The following is a 9,369-nucleotide window of genomic DNA, read 5'->3' on the forward strand; positions in this document are numbered from 1 at the left end:
CTCCATTGCAAGTTTTTGTTGCCTTTCTTCTTCCGGAGCTGCTCTTCTTCTCCTCTTCATATTTTTGTCTACCTTTTCTTCTTCCTTTCTTGCTCTAGGGGGATCTGGTATTTCTTGTACATACAGTGTAACAGTTCTTTTACCAGAGATACTGTTTCTGGTTTCTTGTCATACAATTTCATTGCATCTTTTGTTGTCATTGGCAGTTTTTACTGAGAGTGATGCCCAGTCCTCTGTAATATCTCTTCTCGATGAAAAAAAGCCCCTTTCAACCTCAGCATTCCTATTAAACAGAGCTGCAGGTGCTTTAACCATTCTGCTTTTCTTGGGATATTTTGGTTCCCATTTATGCATTCCATACTGATGAACTGGTTCCAGTAACTGTCAGTTGGAGTTTGTGTTGTACTTGAACTTATTCTGGTTTCCAACTGAAGAAGCTTCCATTCATCCACTAGCTGAATACAGTCAGTATCCAGTGGTAATACTTTTCCATTACAATATTACTGACACTTTTGGCTGATGTTCTGTTATGGGGGTGAAGATACGAAAATGCTGCAGATTCTCTCACCCTGCCAGGTTTGCTTTAAGAAGAATATATTTGTGGGTGTCTATGAAATACTTCTTAATATGGGTGAATAATTGAAGGACTTCTTAATGTGGATCAAGAATTGAAGGCAGTCCTTTTCAGATACCTGCTTTAACATCATCACAACAAAACATGTATTCCAGAGGCAATAAACTGGATTTCTTCTGATAGTTCACAAATCTTCAATACAAATGGTTTACAAATTATTTCTAGCAATACCAGTAGTGGTAGTCTCTTTATATCACTGTGAAGCAAATGTATCAGTGGCTCCTTTTCCTGCAATGTTCCAGTGGAATTGGTAAAAATGTGTGCAGTGGAACAAACCTATATCAGTTTCGTTCTCATTGTGGGTTTCTTCAGAAGCTGAACAAGGCGACTGTATCCACTGTTGGAAGTTACAGCAGAATTCTTTGCTGGAATAAATCGTACGAAACATTTTTGACACCATCCCACTGCTGAACCATTCTCCCTGCAGCTGTTTCCACATTTAACCATCTGGATTGGCTATGCTTTATGAAACGAAGCCTAGAAAATAGCAATTTCTCCTGTATGTCTGAGAAGTCTTCCTTCTTGATGGCCAACCACTGAAAGACTAAAGAATTAGATGAGAAGCATACTCTTCTAGATAATGCAGTCCCTTTAATAGAGCATTATGTAGGAGATAAATATTACAGAAGACTATTACAATAAGTGTTTTTTCTTACAAGACAAACTTGTTCATTAAACAGTTTCATAACTTCAATATCTCGCATTTTGCTTTACCAATGATGGGTCACAATATTATTCTGAGCCACTGATCAATAATGAATGACCCACAGTTTCTAACTCCTTTGTGCCAGCACAGTTTGCTGTTTCATCAAAACAGTCAATAATCCACATTATCCATGTCATTCAGCAGCTGCTTTTTAAGATAAGGTTTTAGGGCTCCAGTTAGAATTTACTGAAATGTAGTTCTACTCATACTGAAACCTTAAGGAACAACTCCAGGAAATATAGCCTCAAAAAGATCACAAATACCTTGATATGAAGCAGCTGATGGACTGGAACAAACACTTTCTAATATCCATATTGTTTCAACAATATTGGCACTATCCTCGACAATATGTAACTTTACATATGGAAGAGATGATGACAGACTGCCACTGTGGACGATGCAGAAGTAAGACGAATTGCTGTGGTGCCATTTTTGTACGAAAAAAAAAACTTTTTGTGTCTTGAAGTCACTTGTTCAGAGCCTAAAATCTTTCTATTCCACATTAATAACAGTACAAGTGACCTGTTGGTAGCACTGTCGGACTGGAAATGAATCATCTGTGCACAGAACAAACACACTTTGAAACTTTTCCCTATTTGGACATCTAATCTATTACTGCATCTTATAACATATTTCCAGGCCATGCCTGTGCTAGTGCTGGTCACTGTTGTGAACTGTAGCACTGATTTTTGCAGGATGAGGGCTATTCTCCAGCCTGGAAATAAAAGAGCTAGTTTTCTTTTAATCCAGCAAAATGTTGGTGGTCTGGTTGAACCTGGATGCGTGATTTCTTAAGAATGGCTGGTGTTTTCTAATATCCTTTGGGAACAAACTTGCAGCACCTAACAGCAACACTACATCTATTAACACGAAATGGCTTATCGATGTGACTACACTGTCACCAGATGCTACAGAAGGTCTAAGGATAGGAGTTTTAACCTCAACCACAGAAAAGAAAACCTCCCTGCCCCCCCCCCCCCCCCCACACACACACACTACAAAATAGTGAATCTGCATCCTGTTAAGTAACAGCTCAAATCACTCTTGTCCTGGAAGAATTAAAATTAAGGTTATTTTTAACAAACCTGTCTCAGAATTCAAGCAATATGATTTAGCAGCCTTTCAGGTTTCATATGGGTCACAACTGAAAAATATCTTGAAATTTCTCTGGACATTGTGCTCATATATCAAACATGGTATGTGTTTTGTGCAATACTGCCTTTAAATTGTTCAAATGTGCTCCCTGCCGCCGTTGGATAAGCAGCTGCAGCAGCAAGTCGTATAACCCTAGCTTACTTAATTGTTAGATAATTTAATTAATTTATTTGCGTGTTTTTGGGTACTTGCATTGTTTAATTCATATATTTCGGGCGTATTATAGTATTTGAGGGTTGTAGCATCGCGCCTTAGTACCTGAATAGTGCAAATTCGCGTAGTCGTCTGTCTTCTGTTTTTGTTTTGAACAGCCAGTGTCGGTTGGTTACAGTCATTGTGCTCCCTGCCGCCATTGGATAAGCAGCTGCAGCAGCAAGTCGTATAACCCTAGCTTACTTATTTGTTAGATAGTTTAATTTATTTGCATGTTTTTGGGTACTTGCATTGTTTAATTCATATATTTCGGGCATATTATAGTATTTGACAGTTGTAGCATCGCACTTTAGTGTTTACTTCGTAGATTCTTATTTAAATTGCGTGTGAGTTTCGTATAGGAGGTGCAATTTCGAGTTTTAGTTACTGTAATCGTAAATTCAGCAGATTGTAGCGCAGTCGTTAGGCATTTGTACAGGTTAGTTGATACATTCTTTGCGTGTTCCGCTTGCGTTATCTAGGCACGGACTCGTGTTTCGATAACTGTTGTTAAACATCGATTAGAATGGACAGGGACTGCGATTGCTGTGTTCGAATGAGGGCTGACTTGGCATCCCTTCGCTCACAGCTGCAATCGGCGCTGACTTCGGTCGCGCAGCTTGAGGCTGTTGCCAATGGGCACCACTTTGGGGAGCCGGACTCGGGTATCACGGGGATGTCAACCTCGTCCCATCTGTCCCCAGATCGGTCTGCCGCTGTGGTTGCCCCAGTTGCTGCCCGCAGTGGGGCTGAGCCCTCGCCTGTGGTTGATTGGGAAGTCGTTCCAAGGCGTGGCAGGCAGCGAAAGGCGTCCCCGGAGGCTGATCAGAAAGCCTCCCCGGTGCGTCTGACAAACCGGTTTTAGGCACTGTCTCTGGCTGAGCCAGATGCAGCTGCCTGCCCTGTTTCAGAGGATCATTCTCAGCCTTCAAGGTCCGGGCAATCGCAGAGGGTGGGCTTACTGGTAGTTGGGAGCTCCAATGTTAGGCGCGTAATGGGGCCCCTTAGGGATACGGCGGCTAAGGAGGGGAAGAAATCCAGTGTGCACTCCGTGTGCATTCCGGGAGGAGTCATTCCTGATGTGGAAAGGGTCCTTCCGGATGCCATGAAGAGCACAAGGTGCAGCCAGCTGCAGGTGGTGGCACATGTCGGCACTAATGACGTGTGTCGCTTTGGATCTGAGGAAATTCTCTCTGGATTCCAGCGGCTATCTGATTTGGTGAAGGCTGCCGGTCTTGCTTACGAGATGAAGGCAGAGCTCACCATCTGCAGCATCGTTGACAGAACCGACTGCGGACCTTTGGTGCAGAGCCGGGTGGAGGGTCGGAATCAGAGGCTCAGACAGTTTTGCGACCGTATTGGCTGCAGATTCCTTGACTTGCGCCATAGGGTGGTGGGGTTTCGGGTTCCGCTGAATAGTTCAGGAGTTCACTACACTCAGCTGACGGCTACACGGGTAGCGGAGGCTGTGTGGCGTGGACTGGGCGGTTTTTTAGGTTAGAAGGCCTCGGGAAAGGGCGGGATGGGCTGCAATGTCTAAGGGTGCTTGGCAATTACAGGACTTGATTGGATCAAGGAACAGTCGGAATTATAGTTGTAAATTGTTGTAGTTGCGCTGGAAAAGTCCCTGAGCTTCAAGCGCTAATAGAAAGCACAGAAGCTGATATCGTTATAGGTACAGAAAGCTGGCTAAAGCCTGAAATAAGTTCTGCAGAAATTTTTACGAAGTCTCAGACGGTGTTCAGGAAAGATAGATTAGGCAGAATTGGTGGTGGAGTGTTTGTGTCTGTCAGTAGTGGTTTATCTTGTAGTGAAGTCGAAGTAGATACTCCGTGCGAATTGGTGTGGGTGGAGGTTATACTTAACAGCCGAACTAAGTTAATAATTGGCTCCTTCTACCGACCCCCAGACTCCGATGATACAGTTGCGGAACAGTTCAGAGAAAGTTTGAGTCTTGTAGCAAATAAATACCCCACTCATACAGTTATAGTTGGTGGGGACTTCAACCTTCCCTCGATATGTTTGCAAAAATACTTGTTCAAAACCGGTGGTAGGCAGAAAACGTCTTCCGAGATTGTCCTAAATGCATTCTCCGAAAATTATTTCGAGCAGTTAGTCCACGAACCCACGCGAATTGTAAATGGTTGCGAAAACACACTTGACCTCTTGGCCACAAAAAATCCAGAGCTGATAGAGAGCATCATGACTGATACAGGGATTAGTGATCACAAGGTCATTGTAGCTAGGCTCAATACCATTTCTTCCAAATCCATCAGAAACAAACGTAAAATAATTTTATTTAAAAAAGCGGATAAAGTGCCACTAGAAGCCTTCCTAAAAGACAATTTCCATTCCTTCCGAACTGACTATGCGAATGTAGACGAGATGTGGCTCAAATTCAAAGATATAGTAGCAACAGCAATTGAGATATTCATACCTCATAAATTGGTAAGAGATGGAACGGATCCCCCGTGGTACACAAAAAAGGTCAAAACGCTGTTGCAGAGGCAACGGAAAAATCATGCGAAGTTCAGAAGAACGCGAAATCCCGAAGATGGGCTAAAATTTACAGACGCGCGAAATTTGGCACGTACTTCGATGCGAGATGCCTTTAATAGGTTCCACAACGAAACATTGTCTCGAAATTTGGTAGAAAATCCGAAGAAATTCTGGTCGTATGTAAAGTACACAAGCGGCAAGACGCAGTCAATACCTTCGCTGCGCAGTGCCGATGGTATTGTTATCGACGACTGTGCCGCTAAAGCGGAGTTATTGAGCGCAGTTTTCCGAAATTCCTTCACCAGGGAAGACGAATGGAATATTCCAGAATATGAAACACGAACATCTGCTAGCATGAGTTTCTTAGAAGTAGATACCTTAGGGGTTGCGAAGCAACTCAAATCGCTTGATACGGGCAAGTCTTCAGGTCCAGATTGTATACCGATTAGGTTCCTTTCAGATTACGCTGATACTATAGCTCCCTACTTAGCACTCATATACAACCGCTCGCTCACCGATAGATCTGTACCTACAGATTGGAAAATTGTGCAGGTCGCACCAGTGTTCAAGAAGGGTAGTAGGAGTAATCCATTTAACTACAGACCTATATCATTGACGTCGGTTTGCAGTAGGGTTTTGGAGCATATACTGTATTCAAACATTATGAATCACCTCGAAGGGAACAATCTGTTGACACATAATCAGCGTGGCTTCAGAAAACATCGCTCTTGTGCAACGCAGCTAGCTCTTTATTCGCACGAAGTAATGGCCGCTATCGACAGGAGATCTGAAGTTGATTCCGTATTTCTAGATTTCCGGAAAGCTTTTGACACCGTTCCTCACAAGCGACTTCTAATCAAGCTGCGGAGATATGGGGTATCGTCTCAGTTGTGCGACTGGATTCGTGATTTCCTGTCAGGAAGGTCGCAGTTCATAGTAATAGATGGCAAATCATTGAGTAAAACTGAAGTGATATCAGGTGTTCCCGAGGGAAGCGTCCTGGGACCTATGCTATTCCTGATGTATATAAATGCCCTGGGTGACAATCTGAGCAGTTCTCTTAGATTGTTCGCAGATGATGCTGTAATTTACCGTCTAGTAAGGTCATCCGAAGACCAGTATCAGTTGCAAAGCGATTTAGAAAAGATTGCTGTATGGTGTGTCAGGTGGCAGTTGACGCTAAATAACAAAAAGTGTGATATGATCCACATGAGTTCCAAAAGAAATCCGTTGGAATTCGATTACTCGATAAATAGTACAATTCTCAAGGCTGTCAATTCAACTAAGTACCTGGGTGTTAAAATTACAAACAACTTCAGTTGGAAGGACCACATAGATAATATTGTCGGGAAGGCGAGCCAAAGGTTGCGTTTCATTGGCAGGACACTTAGAAGATGCAACAAGTCCACTAAAGAGACAGCTTACACTACACTCGTTCGTCCTCTGTTAGAATATTGCTGCGCGGTGTGGGATCCTTACCAGGTGGGATTGACGGAGGACATCGAAAGGGTGCAAAAAAGGGCAGCTCGTTTTGTATTATCGCGTTATAGGGGAGAGAGTGTGGCAGATATGATACACGAGTTGGGATGGAAGTCATTACAGCATAGACGTTTTTCGTCGCGGCGAGACCTTTTTACGAAATTTCAGTCACCAACTTTCTCTTCCGAATGCGAAAATATTTTGTTGAGCCCAACCTACATAGGTAGGAATGATCATCAAAATAAAATAAGAGAAATCAGAGCTCGAACAGAAAGGTTTAGGTGTTCGTTTTTCCCGCTCGCTGTTCGGGAGTGGAATAGTAGAGAGATATTATGATTGTGGTTCGATGAACCCTCTGCCAAGCACTTAAATGTGAATTGCAGAGTAGTCATGTAGATGTAGATGTGTTACATAATCATGTACAGTGAATAGTATTTGAACTGATAATGTACAACTTACTCACAAAATAATGCTTCCACTCTGCATCGACTTAAAACTGTATCACTTGATAACTTAGAAGGTATTTGTACTTCTTGGTCAGAGTGCAGGGTGTTTAATCTGAAGCTGTCTTTACATGCATCCCCTCTATAAATTGTATGTGGGGGTAGAAAGGAGAGTGTTACTGTGAATTTAATTTCACATTGAGCTACAAGTCTGCCAGTAACAGGCACTAAAACAGTGTCTAGAGTGGTGATTGCACTCATCTTTACTTAAAACTTTATGCTAAATAATTTTCATTTCCTCTCAGAACCAATAGTGCTTAAATTACTTCATGCATTAAATGCAATAAAGGGACCAATCACAAAAATGGTTTTTTTTTTTTAAATATAGTACACTTTCTTCTTTAAATGCTGTACCTGTTGAATTTAGCTCAATTTCTACCAGTTTTAATTTAGTTCCCAAAAATATTTTGACAAGCTTTTTGCAAATTGTTCTTAAAAAAAAGAAAGGAAAAAATGTATTTTGAACTTGTCTGTAGTTCCACAGATTATATTCCTAGCTGGCTATCACTGTACCATAGGAAGTTGGCTGCTTAGCACAGTTATCTCAGGAACAATACACATCATATTTCTTGTGACAACATGAACAGCTGGAGCTTCACAGCACTCATTTTTATTTTCAATAATTTTAATACTTTTCACATGTTTTACTGTCCAGAGGTAATGAGATATTATTAGGTGATGGTTTTAATATAAATTCTGATAACATTTCATGTACATTGAGTAATGTCATTAACCTTCTAGCAACACGAAATACCTAAAACATAGCAAAGGATTCAACTTGAATAACATCTTATTCAATAAGCTGTATAGATGAAAGTATCTTCCTATTATTAAGATCCTGAATGGGTCAAATGGACAATTTGAACATAAGGATTTCTTGTTATGGCTTAGTTTAGGACAAATAGAATACAAGCCATCACCTAAGTTCATCTTCAGAACACGGATCGAAAACCTGAGCAATACTAGCATTTTTTTAAATCTGCTTCAAGGAAGATAATGCAGTTAAGATAACTCCAGTATTCCTTGAGATACTGGATCATCATTTCAATATGGCCTTTCCAGAAAAACAAATCAAGGTCAAAATTCAGCCTCAATGTGAACAATGAAGGGTATGAGAATGTCATGTAAGGTCAAGAGGTCGCTCTATGAGCAAAATATAAAAACAGACAATCTTAACTTCCACAGTTATTTCAAACTGACAGGACCTTTCAAACTGACAAGAAGGTCCTTCATAAAGTAATATCTAAAGAAAAGCAACTAGCAAATAAAGCCTACATAAATTATTCTAATAACAAATGTAAAGCTATGTGGGATATTGTCATAAAAACTTTACAAATCGATGTCAATCAGAAAAAACAATAATATCTTCAATATAATGTCCAACAAATAATGGACACCAAACATAGGGTATTTGTGATACATTCAGATAAACACTTTTCTGCAACTGCTAGAATCCTTTCAGTTGGTTGCTCTCTACCAACAAATTCATTCAGATAAACACTTTTCTGCAACTGCTAGAATCCTTTCAGTTGGTTGCTCTCTACCAACAAATTCTTTCCCTCCAAATGGTAAAAGATCTCACAAATCACTTTTTCTAATACCTGCAACTTTGAAGGACATCCTGCAAATTATTTTGAGTATGAAACATTCCCTCTCATGTAGTCTTGATGGTTACCTAGCTACGCAATAAAACAGGATTCTGAGGCAATGATACAACTACTACACAACACAACCAACTACGAAAGGAGGCAAAGCATCAACTACTTACCTGTATCCCTACTCCTGACTGTATTCTAAGAATTAGGAAAAATGGTATATAATCGAGTTATGTCCTTTCTCGAAAATAACTTCCTATTAACAGCCCAACAGTTCAGCTATCGTACAAATAAATCAATCAATGGGCCTCTCTTTTCATTTACTGATCAGATAATAGATGCTGTTATTGAATAACTCTGTGCTGGACTTTTCATTGATCCAACAAAGGGATTTGATCTAGACAATCACATACAGCTAATGCATAAAATGGATGCTTACTGTGCAATAGAAGCATGTAATGAATTGTTTCAATCATATCTGTCAAACAGAGGGCTCCTGGTGGAAATAACAACACATAATGGAAGAACAAGATGTTCAGATATAACACTAGTCACATAAAGCTCAAATTTAGGTCCCCTCATCTTCCTTCTCACCTCTCACAACAC

Source organism: Schistocerca gregaria, chromosome 5, assembly GCF_023897955.1.
Source record: "Schistocerca gregaria isolate iqSchGreg1 chromosome 5, iqSchGreg1.2, whole genome shotgun sequence".
NCBI lineage: Eukaryota > Metazoa > Arthropoda > Insecta > Orthoptera > Acrididae > Schistocerca > Schistocerca gregaria.